At 50.5% G+C, this 10,077-nt stretch overlaps 1 long non-coding RNA gene across 1 annotated transcript; it reads left to right on the top strand.

Moving 5' to 3' along the window:
- The first annotated feature begins 391 nt into the window (after window positions 1-391).
- Window positions 392-9,426, top strand: LOC113616897 (uncharacterized). The gene is made up of 3 exons (XR_003431444.1): window positions 392-826; window positions 5,737-5,823; window positions 6,222-9,426. It is a non-coding gene; the product is annotated as an uncharacterized LOC113616897 (long non-coding RNA).
- The last annotated feature ends 651 nt before the right edge of the window (window positions 9,427-10,077 follow it).

The following is a 10,077-nucleotide window of genomic DNA, read 5'->3' as shown; positions in this document are numbered from 1 at the left end:
CAGTACTTTCAAACTGCACATAGAGCCTGGGTCGTCAAATTACTTCTTTCACCACAAAAAGCAAACTCGTGGGCATACGCTGTTTCAAGTGAAAAGCATATTTTGCGTATTTGCAGAGGGGAGGCGCAGGGCGGGGTGCCCCACGCCGCCGACCCCCGGCCCAGCTCTCCAGCTGCCAAGGAGCTGGAGCTGCTGCTGAGGAAGGAACGACTACAGACGCCAGAAGAGCACAGGGCTGGGCGGCACACAGCCTGTGCTAGGAGGCGGGACCGCGCATCTATTTGAAAAGCTCCTGGCGCCTGCCGGATTGGCTAAGCTCGCTTGCCATCAGAGTGGGCGGAGTCAGTTGTGCGCCGGGCCTCGGGCCCGCCCAGCGGCAGCCGGAAGTGCTTCAGACCCCGCGCTGTCCGCAGCGGCCGTGTGAGTAGTCGGGTTGGTACGTGGAGTGAAGCTGCTGGGCTGCTGCTCTTCTTGCCGCTGCCAGGCTCAGGGCCGCTGGTCGACCCCCACCCTCCGCGCTCCCCTTGGCCTCGATGTTCTCACCTTACGGGCGGCTCTTTGCAGAAGCACGAGCTCCTCGCCCCGCTCCTCTTGGTTATCCCGCGCCCCCCCTCGTCTCTCTTCCTCCCGGTCCGCAGTGGTCTCCAGGGTTCTTGGATGGTCGGAGCTATGGCGTCCCGACATGCAGCGGGCCGCTGTTTGCCTACTCCTCATCAGGACCCTGCCCTTGGAGGGCGACGACCCCCATCCCAGCCGGAAATTCCACTTTGGCTTCTAACCTCTCCTCGCCTGATGTTCCTGACGTCGTTCTGGACTTCTTTGATTGGTAAGCGGGGTCGCCAGGCTGCCATGAGCTGGGAGGGCGGTGGGTGAGTGGGCGACCTCTTAGAAGGAGACGGCTGGAGCAGACGTGGGCCTGGGCTTTTGAACGGCTGCCCACGCGCGCTGCCTGCTGGCCAGTCCCTAGAGGAGTTGGTGGTGGGGCTGGGCACGTCCAGCTGCGATGGAGCCCCCTTGTTTCAGGCCCTGTGTTGCCGTGGTACCTAATAGCGCTGAAATGGCGGGGGTCGGGGAGCTACCGCCCCAGGGTCCACCCCTCCATCTCCAGGGACTGAATTCTCCTCAGCCAGGTGTACTGACCCCTGTGTGTGAGTGCGCGGGGAGGGGGTGATGTTGCGGTGAGGGCCCAAGTTAGTATTCCGCCGTGCTGAGTAGACGGCTGGTGAAACTGGGAGGGCCTCGAGCGGCCTAATCCCAGATTATGCTGCCCACTCTGCTCCGCCAGATAGGGTCCTCTAGCAACAACCCTTGTTATTAAATGCACCGGATGCATTCCTGCTTATTATCCCTGAATAGTGTTTCCTTGTCAGCGAGCAGAACGATTCAAACAAGCCAATCACATCCTTGCTTAGGCACCAGGGGGTACCTCGCCCTCTTAGTACTGCAAAGCCCGCTTCCCACAGACCCTTCTGGTTCATGCTGTTCCAGAATGCAACCCCCACGTGTCCTGCATGGCCTGCGATGTCCTCCTCTCCTGGGCCGCCCAGGAGGTGGGTCAGTGGGCCTCCGAACCTGTCCCCATAACCACCCAGAAGGTCTGGACCACTCATGATTAGATGGAGATAAAACCCACAGCTGTAAATTTGCACTGCTAGAAATCTAAACTATTCTGACAGAATTTGTACAGAGAGTAAAGACAAAATAATAATAATAATAATTCCATGCAGCACAAGTGGCAGCACCATAGCAGATGGTGAAGATGGCTTCAGTCCACCCACCTCTGGCTTGGGGGCCCAGTAATCTGCTGTGCCATTCTATTGCATATGCTTCTGTTGCAGTAGAAATCCTGATCATCCTAATGATAGGGAAAAGCAACCATGGCACTTTTGGGATGCAGTGATGAAATTAAACGCAACTTAAGCCAGAGTCCTTAAAACTTATTAAGCAACCATTGCCATAGGGGAGGCCCCTAACCCTAATGAAACTGATCTGATGCTCTCTGAAGGAAGAAATCTATAAATATGAGCAGATTAGASAGGACACTGCCCWCACACACACACACACACACACACACACACACACACACACACACAAAGTATATCCAGTGACWAACAAACAAGCAAAAAGAATCAGAGAGAAAGCAATCAGAAAACTTGTACATAGAGGGAGGAAACAATTTAAGTTGATACAAAGGTCCACAATTTAATCCAGTTGGAAATCTAGAATTTGCTAAAAGAATTTATAGCCTGATGAGACCTTTGTCCTTGGCAGACAGCTGTCTTCTCACTGTGTCTTCATATGGCCTTTTCTTTGTTCAGTGTGGGGAGAGAGAGAGCTCTGTGGCTTCTGTTCGTCTTCTTATAAGGATACTCCCCTATTGGATTAGAGCTCCAAGCTCATGACCTTGTTTAACCTTGAAGGTCATATCTCCAAATATAGTCACATTGGGGATTAGGGGTTCAACATAGCAATTTGAGGGGAACAGAGTTCAGTGCATAACATCTTTTTTTTTTTTTTTTTACTTTTGGCTGTGTTGGGTCTTCGTTGCTGCGCGTGGGCTTTCTCTAGTTGCGGTGAATGGGGACTCCTCTTCGTTGAGGTACACGGGCTTCTCACCGCGGCGGCTTCTCTTGTTGTGGGTGCGCAGGCTTCAGTAGTTCTGGCCCGCGGGCTCAGTAGTCGTGGTTCGCGGGCTCTAGAACTCAGGCTCAGTAGTTGTGGCACACAGGCTTAGTTGCTCCGCAGCATGTGGCATCTTCCCGGACCAGGGCTTGAACCCGTGTCCCCTGCATTGGCAGACGGGTTCTTAACCACTGCGCCACCAGGGAAGCCCCATTCCATAACATCTTTTTTTTCTTTTTTTATAACATGTTTATGGGAGTTTAATTGCTTTACACTGGTGTGTTACTTTCTGCTTTATAACAAAGTGAATCAGCTATACATATACATATATCCTCATATCTCTTCCCTCTTGTGTCTCCCTCCCTCCCACCCTCCCTATCCCACCCCTCCAGGTGGTCACAAAGCACCAAGCTGATCTCCCTGTGCTCTGCGGCTCCTTCCCAGTAGCTTTCGGTTTTACATTTGGTAGTGTATATAAGTCCATGCCACTGTCTCATTTTGTCCCAGCTTACCCTTCCCCCTCCCCGTGTCCTCAAGTCCATTCTCTGTTAGGTGTGTGTCGTTATTCCCGTCCTGCCCCTAGGTTCTTTATGACCATTTTGGGTTTTTTCTGCTTTTGAGATTCCATATATATGTGTTAGCATTACGGTATTTGTTTTTCTCTTTCTGACTTACTTCACTCTCTGTGACAGACTCTAGGTCCACCCACCTGACTAGAAATAAGTCAATTTTGTCTCTTTTTATGGCTGAGTAATATTCCATTGTATATATATGCCACATCTTCTTTATCTATTCATCTGTCGATGGACGCTTAGGTTTGTTCCATGTCCTGGCTATTGTAAATAGAGCTGCAGTGAACGTTGTGGTACATGACTCGTTTTGAATTATGGGTTTCTCAGGGTATATGCCCAGTAGTGGGACTGCTGGGTCGTTTGGTAGTTCTATTTTTAGCTCCTTGAGGAACCTCCATACTGTTCTCCATAGTGGCTGTATCAATTTACATTCCCACCAACAGTGCAGGAGGCTTCCCTTTTCTCCACACCCTCTCCAGCATTTATTGTTTGCAGACTTTTTGATGATGGCCATTCTGTCAGTCCCTAACATCTTGATCTATATTTTGGGTATCTGTGAGGCAAGTGATTCCCAGAGTTCTTTACCTCAGAGGGGACAACATTTAGGAAATGAGCCAAGAGTTTATAAAAATGTGAAGATGGGCCCATTTGTTAGCCGGGGCATCGAGTACTAAAATGACTGAAGTTTGGTCAATTGTGCTGACTCTTTGGTCCTGTCCTTTATCATAGGCATCTTGGTTAAGGGATCGAAAGCAGTAATATGGATGATGGTGACCATACCATATGTAGTGTACAATGCCCAATATTGCCCACTCAGTTGATTCCAAGGGGCTCCGCAGGTAGCCAAGAAGTCTGGGAGAGGGGTGTCTCCTTCTACCACTATCTCATCTGGCAAGGGACTAAGGACAGCTGAGGCCATGCCCTCTTGCAAGAAAGATATGCCAGAAAGCTATCTGGTATCAAGGAGGCCTCAGTAACCATGCTGAGGTTTTGGGGTGCTGGTTCCATGATCTAAGGCATCCTGGGCACCTGGGTACAGAGGGTCACAGGCCCAGGGTCTGTGAGAACCTCTATTTTGAGGATGGCCCGGTATGTGGCTGACAGTTGCCACTCTAATGGTTTATAATACAAGGCCAAGAAGGGCAGTTTCTTGCCTCAGTACCCCGTGGGCACCTTACAACCATCGTGTGTGGTCCAGAGATGCCATGGGGCATGAACAGAGGTTACTAAAGCCTCAACAATGAAGGAGCCTCTGGAGACACTACTGGGAGTGTCCAGTGATTTAGACTTGGACAGATTCTAGAGTTTTTTGTTGGAAGACGCTTTTAGCGTTTTGTTAATATACATTCTTTTAGTAAATTCTTGATTTCTAATTGGATTAAATTATAAATTGAAAGAGAAACAGACATAAAACGAGTTTATATATTGATTGGTTGATGAAAGTGTTGTAACCAGAGGCTCGCAGGAACCTAACCCTGTATTTCCCCTAGGAGCAGTGGTTTAGTAGTCACTGATTCATTACTTGTGGTGACTTTGTAGGACATATAGTGAACACACACACACATTGCAGGAACTGATGTTCCTTGGTCAACGTGTGGGAGTACATTAGGATGACAGTGATGCTCAGGGCCTGGTTCCCATTCCCACGCCCTCTGGGAGGAAAGAGCCCTGCTGAAGGTCTCAGGTGTGTTGGGTGAGCACATCAGAGAGCTTTGGAAAGCCCAGCTGTCTGCAGGGCTCTGGCTGGCTACTTGCGTATACTCAGCCAAGACACCTCCAGGCTGGAAATACATGATTAGTGAGAGAAACGCCAGCTCCCAGAATGAATGTCTTTGAGAAGACAGCCTTGAGGCCTAAGAGTGTGAAATGACTTTGTTGGGCGAGGGCCAGAAGGTTGTCTCTCTGTGTCAAGCCGTATGCCCAGTTCTAAAATCAGAGGTGTACAAGAGCAAGGTTGACATGGGTATGACAAGAAAATGCCCAGGTGGGGAAATGTGACTTTGTGCTAGAGGCCGTAGACTTGTTAGCTCAGCTCAGGAGGGCACTGAGGGTGGAAGAGTACTTTTCCTGGGGCAATCAGCTGCCCCTGGAAGGACAGCCACCGACCTGGAGAGCTGTGTCCATTGCTGATTACAAACTGGGGCTCTTTAGGGGGTTGAGGTAATGCATTTTTCTGAGGGCTGCCCCCTGCCTGCTTCCTCTCCTCTCCACTTCCCAGAATGCCTGCCCCCGCTCCCGCAGCCCCTCATCCTGCTTGGTAACGTGGACCCAGTCTTTGTGCCCCATCCTCTGCATAAAAGCTGGGGCGGGGGAGGAGGAGTCTGCCTCACTGCGTGCTTCTGGCTGACTCACCGTGGGGAGAGAAGGGGGTGGGGAGAGAAGGGAGTGGGGGAGAGAACGTGTACCCATACGACTATACATGTCTACATGTGTGCAGGAGAAGGGAAAGCCCTGGAAAGGTGACAGCTGCGCTCTTCTCTGCTGCTTGTCCTCTGGGAAACAATGTGGCCTTTACTGATGACCAGTGACTTCTCTGTTTCAGCAAAAACTATGCAAATGAAAGTGGTCCAGAAGGTTTTGGACAGGATGCTGATGGGATATGGTATCCATCTGACTCCACATATTGGAGGTAAACCGCTTATAGATGTTGAGGGCTTTTTGGTTTTTTTGGAAAAGTATAGTTGATTTACAGTGTTGTGTTAATTTTGGGCACACAGCAAAGTGATTCATATATATATATATATACATATATATATATATACACACACATACATATATATATATATATATATATGTGTATATATATCTCCTTTTTCATATTGTTTTCCATGATGGTTTATCACAGGATATTGAATATAGTTCCCTGTTCTATACAGTAGCACCTTGTTGTTTATCCATTGTATATATAACAGTTTGCATGTGCTAGTCCCCAACTCCCAATCCTTCCGTCCCCTACACCACGCCCCCCACCGCCTTGGCAACCCCAAGTCTGTTCTCTATGTGTGTAAGTCTGTTCCTGTTTTGTAGGTAAATTCATGTGTAGACACCTGGGGTTTTTCTGTTGAGGAGAGCTGAAACACAGGAAGGCAGCCCACCACGTAAGCATACCAGTGGCCCTCTCCCAGGCTCTACAGCTTTGCCTCTCGAGATCCCACCTTCCTGACTTGCAGAGACCTGCAGTCGGGGTGCTCCTGGGCTCCCAACCTCCAGGCCTTTTGCTCTGACCCTGGAATTTCTCCCACTTCTCTGGCTTCACATGCACGAGGCCTTCTGCTCGCTCCACACTCCCTTGAGAAGGTCCCACACGTGAAGTACACTCCCTGGTGTGAGTGGAGGAGCACTACCCACAGAATGGGCGTGCAGGCCAGAGGGCGCTATGGTGCTCAAGGTAGAATTTTCTGCTCCATCTGTCAGGCTCTATGGGGAGGGCAGTTGAGCACACCTTCTGTGCACCCTGGGTACTCACCATATAGAGTTTCTTCAAAACTGAGCATGTGATCTCTGTCTAGTCTACGTCACCCACCCGGGACCCAGGTGCTTGCCCCTCTGTCCCGCAAGCCTTCAACTCCCACCAGGTTGGTTGTATTGGTTCTACCTCCGGAAAACATCCCAAGTCTCTTCTTATCTCTCTGTTGACATGAGCCACCCCCAGATCAGGCCTTGGGCATCTTCCTACTGAATTTCTGCAGCAACTTCCCAGCCTCTCGTCGCCCTAATATTAGTGTTGGTCCCTCTAATCCATTCAGCACACTGCAGTCAGCATGGTCTTTATAAATCAAGCCTGATTATGTCAGGAACATCTGATGACTTCAGCTGTCCAATAAAACCCAAACCCTTTAGCCTAGCATTCAGATTTCTAGAGCAGAGGTGAGAACTGGCAAAGAAAGAGAAATAGAAACCACCACGAAGCCAATGAGTCAGTTTCTTTCTGTATTCCCTCCTAGCCTTCCCCTTAGAAAGGGCAGCTAGCCTGGGCCACACAGCTTGAAGTGACAGGAAACCTGCCCTAAGCCCACAGAACAGGAGTAGTATTCTTTGGCCCAGGGAACACCCAGGAACCCTAAGCCAATGACAGAGAAAAGGAAGGGTACATTAATTAGAGGTTCTATGGGAGGTTGAACTAGATACCAACTCTGAAGAGCTAATGAACGCTCATAGTTCATATTTGTGGAAATGAATACAAGCCTTCTGAATATGCGGTGCCTCCACCCTAGAAAGCACACGGCTGTGAGGATTTGGCACTTGGGGGTAGACCAGTGAGGGCACCATTTGCCCTGGGAGCTACCTGGAAAACCAAGGCCATTGCCCTGGGCCCTGAGCTTTGGAGGTGGGTCCCCTGACTGTTGCTTTCCCTTTGCTGCATTGTTCCCTCCAGCGTGTGAGGGGATAAGGTGTAGCGCGCATGTTCCAAGGTGAGTGTGTGTGTACCTAGGGGCTGGGAGGCTGGGGTGGAGAAGGCAGAAAGCAAGCTCCTTCAGTAGCCTTACGTTAGAAGGACAGCAGTGGCTCTAGGTGGGGACCTTAGGGAGGAGAGCGAGGGCTAGAGGGCTGGGTATAGGGGAATTCAGGTGTTAGAGCACAGCCCCTGCCCCTTGTATGATATCGTTTGGGTCAGTGGGCTCAAACACTGGTCGGTGTCAGGGAGTAGCTGCCTCCTTTCCTCCTTTCCATGTTCTCCTATATCTGAGCAGAGACTTAACAACCACAATTTAAAAACACCAAGCACATTCTCCCATTGTTTTAAGCAAGATAGCATCTCAGCAGGCATCCAGGGCCAGAAGGAGGGAACAGGGCCGAGGGCCAAGCTCTGGGGATTGTCAGGTGTGGATAATCTTCATTATCTCTGAGGCACCTCATCACCATCTTTCGGACTCTGATCTGTTTACACCTGCTGCCTAAGGTGGGAGGGGGTGGGTTACATTACTTTTTTGGTATGCAACCCTGGGACATATGAGACAAACGAGGTCCCTGGATAGATTTGGCCAAATATTCGATGAAGAGGGGAGTGCAAGAACAACTTTAGTCTTTCTTTATACAGAAGGGGGCACCGCAGGTGCTAAGTCTGGGGATGTCGTGTGTGTGTGTGTGCACGTGTGTGCACGCACGTGTGTGCACGCACGCGTGTGAGTGTGTGTACTTGGGGAGCAGGGAGGACAGTAGGTGGGGTAGTTGCTCTCTGAATGGAGTGCGTGGCAGGGCTGGGGGAAGAGGAGAACAAAGCCGAACACTTTGGGGCAAGGTGTGTGTCCTAGGAGGTAACTTCCCTGCCTGGCCTGCAACTGCAGCATGCTCTGGAGAGGAAGGAAGCTCAGCCCAGGGGGGCAGGAGAAGAGGAAGGTGAGCATCTGCCAGGGGCCCATAGATACCACGGGAGCAAGGTTAAAGTTGCTGGGGGTGTCTCGCTGGGAGAAAAGAGCACCTGGATAGAGATTTGCAACTTGATTCTGGAAGAGAGTGAGACTCTAGCAATCAAGGAGTGAACATACCGGCTTACATTTTGAATTGCTTTAATTGAAGGAAGAAAGAGGCAGCAGGAGAATGAGAGCTGACACTGGACAGAGTTGAGTAGAGACGTCAGGACAGAGAGGATGAGGGATGAGGGTCAAGAACAGTGAGGACAGGAAGGAGAACACTGCCTAGAGAGAAGTGGTAGTCTCAAGAGCACTCAAAACCCATTCGAACCATTGCCTGCTCCACGGGCAAGTTGAGCCGAGCCCATCCCCAGGTCTGTGAGGTTATCAGCGGCAAGCAGGATCCAGGCGGTGGCACCTACCCTGGGAGAGTCACCTGCCATCACACCTGTTCCTCTTCTCAAGCAGGGCTTCGGGGAGAATGGGCCAAGGGCTTCAGAGTTTAGGGACCCCTAGATCTCCCTGTGAGGCCTCCCACTAGATTGAGTCGAACCTCTCTTTGTGTGTGAGGTGGAGGAGAGCCTCAGGGTTTAACCCGTTCTTCCTCTTCCCCCACAAGTTCGCAAGCAGAAGCCTTGGGAACTTTGTCCTGTTCAGGTTCAAAGAGGAGCTTTATTTTCCCTCGAGAAGGGGCAGTGAGAAGGGGAAGAGGAGGAGCCAGGGAGAGCTAGCAAAGCGGCTTCCCTCTGGGCAAGAGAACTGGAAGCCACAGTGTTGTGAAAAGCAGCTGCCTGAGGGCTTCGCCCAGCCCAGCACCTCCTATGACACAGGCACTCCCATATCGTGGAGTGAAGGAATAAATGAGACATTTTTTATTCTTCCTCCCTTCGCCTTTCCTTTGAACCCTGAACCTGTGATAGACACTAGGGAGAGAGAGACGTTGGAGCAGTGAAGTTCAAAGAGGAAGGGAAGTGGTTACCCGCACAACTTTTCTTGCCTTCCTGAGCTCATCAGAGAGGACAGTGATAGGTTATGGAGCTGAGGTCATCATTGCAAGGATGGGATTTAGGCACCTTATCTGGAGGCTTCTTGTCTTAGTTCTGGCCACTATAGCAAATATCCCATAGACTGAGTGGCAACAACAGACATTTATTTCTTATCCTTCTGGAGGCTGGGAAGTCCAAAACCAAGGTGCTGGGCATTTTGGTTTCCGGTGAGAGCGCTCTTCCTGGCTTGCTGATGACTGCCTTCTGGCTGTGTGCTCACATGGTGGAAAGAGAGAGAGTTCTGGCATCTCTTCCTCTTCTTGTAAGGGCACTAATCCCATCATGGGGAGCCCCCCCCATGACCTCACCTGAGCCTAATTACCTCCCAGATACCATCACACTGTTAGGCTTTCAACATGGATTTTGGAAGGTACACAAACATGCAGTCCGTAACACTTGTTTTTTTAATTTATTTTAGTTTTTGGCTGTGTTTGGTCTTCGTTTCCTGCGCGTGGGCTGTCTGCGGTTGCGGCGAACGGGGGCTAC

This window comes from Aethalodelphis obliquidens, unplaced genomic scaffold (genome assembly GCF_003676395.1).
Source record: "Aethalodelphis obliquidens isolate GAN/ISIS:26980383/991018 unplaced genomic scaffold, ASM367639v1 scaffold808, whole genome shotgun sequence".
NCBI classification, from domain to species: domain Eukaryota; kingdom Metazoa; phylum Chordata; class Mammalia; order Artiodactyla; family Delphinidae; genus Aethalodelphis; species Aethalodelphis obliquidens.
The sequence above is the reverse complement of the archived record's forward strand: the minus strand, read 5'-3'. Positions and strand labels throughout refer to the sequence as shown.